The 10,454-nt window shown below is 31.5% G+C and overlaps 1 long non-coding RNA gene across 1 annotated transcript; it reads left to right on the plus strand.

The window, feature by feature from the left end:
* Positions 1-9,242: 9,242 nt before the first annotated feature.
* LOC122525245 lies at positions 9,243-9,451 on the plus strand. Its single transcript, XR_006305736.1, has 2 exons — positions 9,243-9,311; positions 9,386-9,451. It is a non-coding gene; the product is annotated as an uncharacterized LOC122525245 (long non-coding RNA).
* Positions 9,452-10,454: the final 1,003 nt, after the last annotated feature.

Raw genomic sequence — 10,454 nt, forward strand, 5'->3', positions numbered from 1 at the left:
GCTTTTCGCTGCTATACCCCATAGTGGTAATCTATAAGTCCAGATTTGTATTATTATTGTTTTGTAAATTATTAGTTTATTCTCAATGCTAAGTTTCGATTTTCTGCAAGTTAGCCAAGCCATTTGTCTCCTTTTTAAACAAATTTATTCGATTTTGTTATTTATATGCTTTCTCCATGTTAGTTTAAAATCTAAGTTTAGTCCTAAAAACTTGACCGTTGTTACTTGCAGAATTTCTGCATTATATAATTCTAGCTTCAGTATTTGTTTTTCCTCAATGTGAACGTAATCTGTTTGTACTTGGTAGAGTTTAACTAGATCTTCTTATTGCCTTGCTATTCTTCGAGGGAATTAGTTTTGTTTTGTAACAATTCAACTGCTTGTTGTTGATCTTTGCTTACGGTAAACAGTGCCGTGTCGTCTGGAAATTTTAAGATTGTACAGTTAGCATTTATTGGTATTTCTGCCGTACAGAATGTGCAAAGAATTGGTCTGAAGATACTTCCTTGCGGAACCCCAGCTTTGATTAGCTTGATGTTCGAATGAATGTCTTTTATTTTTACGTATAATGTTCTTTCAGATAATAGGATTTTAGGAGCTTGAAATACGAGTTTAGAAAGTATTTATTGATGATTTGAAGTAATCATTGATGCCACACTTTATCAAAAGCTTTCTTTACATCTATGAAGATGGCGAAAAAGTACTCTTTATTTCCTAAAGCTGTTATTATCGTATTAGTTAGTCTCTACCAAGTTTAGTATTAGAACAAGTTTACTACTAATAATTATAAAATCACAAAAACAGATTGGATCATCGAATTACTTCGTAACACATTCTTTCTAATGCAGTGTTTAGTGTCTGCTGGGACAAGGAAAATATTTAAGTTTCTTAATCTCCTTCACGAAAAAAAAATATCTTCTCAAACACATCCTTTTTATTCTGTAGCAGCGACAGCTTGATAAAGCATTCTATTGGCGATGTTCTCATTGTACACTCCAAATCGACATACTATACGAGATCTGTAATTTTTTTAAGTATTAAAAATCGCCCTCTGTTCTTATTTTTTCAGGAAGATATTTTATCTTAATTTCTTACTTCTTCTGGCTTGAATATAACGTCAGTTTGTAATGTGACTAATAGAAGAAAAAAAGCTCAGGAAAACAATAGCGACTACAGTTATACCGAAGCGAAACTTCCATTAATGATGCTTAAAAAGAAATTGTTTTATATATATTTTTCTAAAAACTAAAGTCAACAAATTCCAACTATTTTTCTAAATCTGGTAAAAATTTATTGATCTTACAAAGATTTTTGGTGCTTAACTAAGTAGAAAATACATTTTATCTTATTTTATCATATGTACGGTCCAAAACTAGCTTTAATTTTCTACGATTTCTGTTTCTAAAATTATATTCAATATCGCGTATTAAATTGTTTCAATTTTTTGTTACAACTGCTAAAAACCCGCTTTGGTTAAGCGTCAGATACTGGTATCAAATTCAGATATCGTCGAAAAATTTTAAGGTATAATTTAAGTCCATATAAAAATTTATTATTTTAAGGTTTTGAGCCTTGCTTATAATTAATCCGTTATTATTGTCTTAAGATAAAGAATAGCGGACAGAGAATAGATGATAATTTTGTAAAAAAAAAAAACAAGTGTGTTGACTTATATGCGCGTAAGAAACAATACTTCTTTAACGTATAACAAAACAAAATAAAAATAAATTAAATATAAAAAATTATAATAAAATCCATGTATTCAATGTTTATATAAGATATATAAAAAATTTATGGTTCGAATTAATCAGAAAGCAGACAAATGTAAAAATAAGATGGTAATAATAAAATTATCATTTTTAATTATTAAAAAGCCCGTGTTGAAGATTTTCACATCTAGATACGCATTTTTTTTGAAATTTTACTTCTTTAACGCGTTTGGGAAAAATGATTTGTGTGAGTTTTTAAGATGCGCGCGTAATTACAAAAAAATTAACAGGATAAGTTTAAAGATATTTACAGTGCACTGGCAAAATTATTTAAAATTAATTGCATTAAGTAATATCTATATTCTGATATTTCTATATACACAACACATGTTTTATATCGGTACAAATAACAATTATTTATGTGTTTTAAAGTTATTTAATTACTACATACAGTTGTGATTGATTGTAAATAGCAGTAAATATCTTCATAAATATCGTTAGAAACATTAATTATTTACGAATATTCGTAATTTTTGAGAATCAGCATTGTTACTGAGCAGTAATAATATCGCAATCGGTCCACATGAGGCCAGAATCTCTCGGCATCATCTTTCTCATAACTTCTGACACGCGTGCGCGATCTTCTCATCAGCATCACCGGGAATAACGGCCGCTAACGACCATTGTCTACCTATGCGATGTTTTGACAATACGTGCTTTGGTTTTGTCTCATTTATTATAGTCCTTTTTTTAGTTTGGTCACTCAAATTTCATTACAACCTCATCTAAATTCCACAGCCTCGTCATCTAGCGAATGAAGAATTGGTGTTTCAATCAGCTTAAGGCTCATATTAGTTCATCACCATTTCAGCTTATTTTTCTTTGTGGTGTGCCGACCACGTGCGATCGGTCGCTGACTGTTAGGCGAACTGAACAACCCACTTCACAGTGCAACAATAATATCTTTGTGCGGAAATACTCAAATTGTGCAACTCATTTGGTCTTTATTCATCTCATTTTTAACTTAATAAAGACGACAATTGCGTATTTCTGCGCACCTAATTCCTGTATTTATTTAAGACCTTTGTAGCGAATTCCTACTATTTCAAGTGTACATCAGCAGGGCAATTTTTCAAACAGTAATAAAAATCTTTTTTGAGGTTAAATGAGATATTTATTATTATTTATTGGGTAAGCAACTACGTGACTGCGGATTTTGTCTATAGGCAAAGCACATTTAACTTAGTTTTTTGTTAGCAGAGTTCGAAAATTTTATGAACGTTGAATTATAACTGATGAGGTACCGGTGCCTTGATCGGTAATACGCTATTTTATTTATCGTAAAAGTGCTGTTGTGAATGTGATATGTGATTTTGATAGTTGTTGCATTGTAATTCATTGTTGACTCGTCTCCTACGCTGCAAAGCCTGTTGACTTCGTTGCTTAGTGATGTGTCGTTGTGATGCTTGTTTGCTCTTTCGGTATTCTGCAGCGTCGTCCAAAGTCGATGCGTTCTTCTTCTCGATGCTTTGCTTGAATATGCTTGCTGGCTGTATTGTTTCGATATGATGATCTCGTAGCAGTTGCAAGGGTTTTTATTGGGAGAGATTGATCGTCATTCCTTCCCTACGTTGATAGCCAATAGAATAAAGTTCCATAGTCCATAGCTGCACACGAAAAGTGTCTAGTTGCCGGGATGTGGAGACAAAGCACGAGAAAAATATGTGAGGAATAGAGAAAACCGTCCGTCTCGGCGGCACCTGTGTGTTTACTTAGTAAGTAAGCATCGCTTTAAATATCTGGCGATCGAACGGTCCGTCGCATCGATACTTCACATAGGGCTTTGTTCGATAAGTTTTATGGCCTTTAAGAAAGAGTATTCGAATACGTTGTTCTTGATTTAAATAATATCGAAACTTATGTTATGCTTTCTTAATACATTGCGTAACGACGCAACATACCGCCCCCTTGAACGGCTCCCGTTAAAAATTACACTATTTATAACTTAGAATACAACCTATTTACATACTATCAAAATTATATATAAGGCAATTTCTTTGTCTTGGTATGATGGTAACTGCGGTTGAATAATTAGTACAACGGTTAATGCTAAGTTGAAACTGAATCAACAATATGTACAGCTTTCTTTTATTATGATTAAAACGAATATAACTTAAATAATAAATAATAAACGATATAAATATATAAACTTAAAATATTAAACCTAAATAATAAATGAATATAACAAAAATATCTCTACGAGTTTACTTCTCGTCTCACGTAGTTACGACTCTCAAGTGCCGCGGCCAGGCGACTTGAGCTTGGTCTGAATGTCAAGGAGCTCCATCTAGCGAGTCGCCTTACAGTTTGGATTTATCCCCAAACTTACATATATATAATATTGTTTGTAATCCTTAATTTGTTGAGAGTAAGAACAACAATTAGGTTCGTCTAAAAATAGGAGTAATTTATTTAAACATAATAATTTAGATTAACAATTTTACAATATTTACACGTGGTCAACTGACCTAAAAATAAGAGAATCAACAATTAAAAGTTTATGCTCCCGTTTCTCTATTAATCGATACCAATCTTAATACGTTTTTAATTAAATTTAATTTACAAGATTTTCCTACTAAACTTCTAAGACGCTTGCCAGATTTAAAGACTGTCACTCCTGCAAGATTTAATACAACAACTGTCTCTCCTTCCTATCTCTCTAATGTTTTTGTATCTGATGTCTACATCCCAACAGTAATCACTCACATACACAAGCACATGTATACAAAGCTTACATATATATATTCATAGCGTGACCAGGTTAAAAGGGGGAGGATTGAAGTATGAGAAAATAACTACTAATTACTATTTTATTAAGTTAACAAATAAAAGAAAGGAAAAATATTTTCAATCGATCGATATATATATATGTAACGAAATATTACTATTTTATTTCGTCACCTTTACTAATAATTTAAATTGGTTGCTGTCTTACAGTTAAGACGCGCAGGCGTATTAGGCTTAGAAAGATTCGGGAACGTTATTAACGAGACTGAAAATATAGAAACGGTTAGTAGTTTGCTAAGCAGAGCGGTTAGATTTCAAATTCCGAAGCTAGTAATATTATTATTTTGTTCAAAATAAAATAAAATCTTTGTTATTACAGAGAAACAATTCTACCTATTATCTACCCATAACCTGCACTAAATAAGACATTATGAAACAACATTCTCGTTGGAATTCACAACAGAAAGGAAAAAAGAAAATAAGAATAAAAGATGGAGCAGTTGCAATTTACTTTTACGATTAAAGGGACAGATGATCAGAAAAGAATGTGCTCTGTATAACCTCAATCGGCACATCGAATGGCCACGTATATGCAATTCCGGATGAGTATCAACCAGTTACACAACACAAAGAAATTATGGCACAACCGATATTTAAAAGATAAAAATTCGTTACTTAGACGAAGGAGGGAATTTACACATAAAGGGATTGTTTCCTAGGGAGATACTGGAGAAACCGGAGGATAGGTCACAAAAACTTCAGAACAACCACTGATGAAAATGTTAGAAAAGTTGCTCGAAAAGAGCCAAATACAGTCGGAAAGTACAGGAAAAAGGGCAGAACAATCATGATTGGGAGATTGATGGAAGGAATTTAGACGCAGATCAATGGATCACGAGTTTCGAAAAAGAGTGTGAACGATTTGACATCTCTGAGGACTATAAAAAAATTGAAATCTTGAAATCATTCATGGATAAGAGCGCCGCAGATTGGTACGTTGTACATTGTTAAAACTTACGATTGAAGCAAGTTGGGAAGAGTGGAAAAGAATCTTCTGCAAACATTCGTCAGCAAAGGTTGGTCTAGGATAAGATATGCTCTGTCGTTTAGATATCAAACGGGTCCTTTGCTTGATTATGCGATAAAGAAAAGAGAAACTTTTATTAGAAGCAGGAAGATCGATGGACGATGGAACGTTAATTGATTTAATTGCAACTGGCCTGCCAAATTTTGTAGCTGATAGGATTGATAGAGAAAAATTAAGAGAGCAGAAGATTTATAATGAAATAACGAAATTAGAATATCTAGTTCTCAAGAGCAACCCTGGTATAAAAAGGAATAAGAATTACGATAACAAAGAAAAGACAGAAAGAACACCATGCGAAACTTGTAAAAGAAAGGCAAAGGCGTACGCTTCCACCCTGCAGCCGAATGCTGGTTTAAAGATAAGAAATACGAAAAGCATACCAATAATTCAACTAAGTGATGAAGATCCAAAAAACTATTAACTCCACCATTAATCGAAAAATAACACTGAACAACACGTTCGATGTAACCGCTATTTATGATTCAGGCTCAAACATCTCACTAATAAATGCAAGACTAGTACACTTGAAACATAGGAGAACTAATTTGAGACAAAAAGTTAATTTAAGAACGATTAATGGTGTGTATAAATTAGAAGAATTAATAAGAATCAAAGCAAAGATATTGAATATAGAAGAAGATATAGACGTATTCATAATTAATAATGAAAATTTCAAATATGACTTTCTAATAGGATTAGATTGCATAAAAAAATTTAAACTAACACAGAATGAAAAATTAGAGATAGAACAAGAAAAATCCCATTTAATGGAGAAACAAGAATACAAATGAACTTCAATGAACATGTAGATTTAGACAGTTTCCAAGTCTTAACAAATCACTTAGATCATTATGAAGAAAAATAATAGAGAATCTTATAGACAAATATAAAAATATATTTGCTAGAGATAAATATGATATAGGCGTAGTAAAAGACTATGAAGCCAGAATAGATCTCATAGTAGATAAATACTGTAGCAAGAGGCCTTACTGATGCACAATTGAAGACAAAAAAAAAATAGAAGAACAGATCTCAGAATTACTTAAGAGAAATCTAATAGAAGAATCATATAGTCCTTTTGCTGCTCCAGTTACATTGGCATACAAAAGAGATGAGAATAAAAAATCAAGACTATGCATAGATTTTAGAGACTTGAATAAAATAGTAGTTCCCCAATCACAACCATTCCCATTAATTGAAGATTTAGTAGTAAAAACAAGGGACTGCAAATATTTTTCAAAATTAGACATAAACTCAGCATTTTGGTCTATTCCTCTTCGAATTGAAGATAGAAGAAAAACAGGATTTGTTACCCAAGAAGGTCAATTTCAATGGACGTGCCTTCCGTTCGGACTGAAGACGTCGCCAGCAATTTTTCAGAGAATATTAAGCAACATAATAAAAAAACATAGGCTGTCAGACTTCACGGTAAACTACATCGATGACATACTGATTTTTTCAAAATCTTTTAAAGAACATGTAGAGCATCTGTCACAATTATTAGAAGCAATAATGGAAGAAGGGTTCAGATTAAAACTCTTAAATGCACATTTGCATTAAAGTTCCGTACAATACCTAGGTCACATCATAAAACATAACTCAATTTCGCCAATAAAAGATAATCTAATTTCAATAAAAAAGTTTCCAATACCGAAAAATCAGAAGAATATCAGACAGTTCTTAGGGAAGATTAATTTCTACAACCAATACGTTCCGAAAATTTCACTAATTTTAGAACCCTTACATAACTTACTAAGAAAGGGACAAAAATTTATTTGGTCAAAAAAATGCCAAGAAGCCTTTGAATATGAAAGATTTCCTCTGCACTCAACCAACATTAGCCATTTTCGATCCCGGTCTACCGATACATATATACACGGATGCAAGTTTACAAGGTATAGGAGCTGTGTTAAAACAACCACAACTAAACGATGATCAAAAGATGGAAAAACCAGTGGCATATTTTTCAAAAAAATCAATGAAGCACAAAAAGAAAAAAAGCTATTTACTTGGAATGCTTAGCAATAAAAATCAACGAAATATTGGCAACATTGGCTTATAGGTAGACACTTCAAAGTATTCTCAGATCACAAACCATTGGAAAAGATGAATATTAAAGCTAGAACAGATGAAGAATTAGGCGATCTCACCTACTATTTATCACAATATGATTTTGAAATAATATATCACCCAGGTAAAGATAACTTAGAAGCAGACTGCTTAAGCAGAAACCCAGTATTAGAGTGTCAGGAAGACGAAGATGATCAATTAAAAATTGTGAATTTAATAAAGATAGAAGATATTTATGAAGATCAAAAGAAAAATGATGATATAAAAACTAACAAAATAAATTACGGTTAAAAGAGAATTTGTACTATAAAAAAGTAAGAAAGAAAGAGAAAATCGTACTATCAGAAGAATTCTGCAAGAGATTTATAAAAAACACCCACGAATATTTCTGTCACATCGGCATAAAACAAATGCAAAGAAAGATATTACCATACTATACAGCAAATAATATTTCAGAGAATATAGAGCGAATATGCAAAAATTGTGAAATCTGTATAAAAAACAAGTCAAGGGGACAAGATAAATTGGACTGATGTCTAATCTTGGTCCAGCAAAAGAACCATTTGAAATAGTTTCCATAGAACAATAGGGGGATTCGGTGGTTCACGATCCAAAAAAATATTTACATCTTCTAGTAGACCACTTTACAAGATTTGCTTATATATTGACATCAAAAACACAAAGCGCGAATGATTTTATTAAGTTGACGAAAAACGTGCTAAAAGAAAACAATATAAAGATGATTTTGACGGACCAATACCCGGGCATAAACTCAAATGAATTCAAGAATTACTTGGAAAAGCAAAAAATCACGTTGATTTTTACGGCAGTTAATGCTCCATTTTCCAATGGTTTAAACGAAAGAGTAAACCAAACCTTAGTAATAAGATTAGATGTGCAATGAATGAAAAAATAGAAGGATGCATGGACAACTGTAGCACACAACTGCGTAAGGAGATATAATGAAACGGAACACACAGTCACTAGATTTAGTCCAAAATATTTATTACGAGGGGAAGATACCTCAACATTACCAAAGGAGTTACAGAAAGAGAAGGATAATAATAGGCTAGACAATGATAGATCAATTGCCTTCAAAAATAGCACTAAATATCATGAATACAACAAGAGATTATATGATAAAAACAGAAAGGATTACGATTTTAATATCGGAGACTTAGTGTATGTTGAAAATAGTAATCGACTAAATCGAAAAAAACTAGATGAATTGAGAATCGGTCCTTACAGGATTTTAAACAAAATATCAAAATCAATATACGAAATCGATATAGGACATAAAAGAACAGTACTAAACTTGTTTCATATTTCTAAACTTATTCCGACTCCTTATGATTCAATTGGAATAGGTGCTGCTGGCACCTGATTACGACTTCCTGTAATGTGTACAAAAAAAAAAAAAAAAAAAGATTTAGTACCAAAATTTTTTTTTTCTTTCGGAGGGGGGAGATGAAAGGACAGTAGTTTGAGCTATATTGAATTTAGCGCGTAAATAGGTTAGGGAATAAAACAGGTGGCGTTAGTGCTACAAAGAAAGAAGGAGTGAAAAATATAGAAATTAAAGAAATATATGTAAGAAAATTAATCAAGAAACAACGGTGTGGATATTAGCATTGAATGTTGTTTCTTTGTTATTACAGGTAGGATAAATAATTAGTCTAAGTTGCTACATTATTATTTTGTTCAAAATAAAATAAAATCTTTGTTATTACAGAGAAACAATTCTACCTATTATCTACCCATAACCTGCACAATAAATAAGACATTATATATATATATAGATTATCCCCTCTATCAGCCTTTTGTTCTTTCCTCGGTTTCGGTTCCCTCCAATATTCGAGGGGATTCGGTACGACTACAAATCAGGTGATAATTTCAATCGCCGCTATTTTACAACATAGCACACTCTTACCAAACAAAGGAGTTATATTTAGTTTCTACTTTCTCTTTTTTTATACATATTATAATAAAATAAATTAACCAATCTCAACAGTTTTAGTAAATAAGTACTACAGATAAAATAGTATAAGTAGCGATGATATTTATCGGTGACTCAGTAGACTATTAGACAAGGATTGCTAACCTATATCTCGCACGTCTATCATTAATCCACAAAGATCTCTGAATTGAATTATGCATTGATTTTAATATTCTTTAATTTTCAGAATAAAGAATAAGATTTTCTCCATAGCTCCTCACTTAGTTACTTACCCACGAATATAACGCTGCAAGCAATAATAAGCCAAATTTGTCCCACGCATCCGAAAAAGTTCGCCATCCCTCCTATAAGCATTTAGATTTCTATTACATTTTACTTAGACAAATTATATCTTTAATTGAATCTATTTAGTTATTCTATTTATTCCTTTTCTCTTTTTTGAAATTTTTATGAAAAGCTTTTTATATTAAAATAATAATAATAAATAAATAAAAAAAATCCTTATACAATAATAATAGCTAAAAATCTGTAAAAATATGTAGGGAAAGCTACTATTATAAAGATAGAGCCTACAAATTTTCTAATTTTTTTAACAATTACTTCAAAAATAAACAAGCATTATTTACTAAAACTCTATGCTATTTAGATAGAAAGCTTACATTGCTGCGCGGCAAATGTTACAATGAAGTTATAGATATTAAACTCAAGGAATATCCTATTTATTTAAATCAAACAATAAAAACCTCCAGGAGCATAAACATTCAAAAATATTTACAATATAGACAACTGTATTTTGAGCAGTATAAAAATTAATTTTTTTATTTATGATGAAAATCTTATAAGG

Source organism: Polistes fuscatus, unplaced genomic scaffold (assembly GCF_010416935.1).
Source record: "Polistes fuscatus isolate 324 unplaced genomic scaffold, CU_Pfus_HIC Scaffold81, whole genome shotgun sequence".
In the NCBI taxonomy this organism is placed as follows: domain Eukaryota; kingdom Metazoa; phylum Arthropoda; class Insecta; order Hymenoptera; family Vespidae; genus Polistes; species Polistes fuscatus.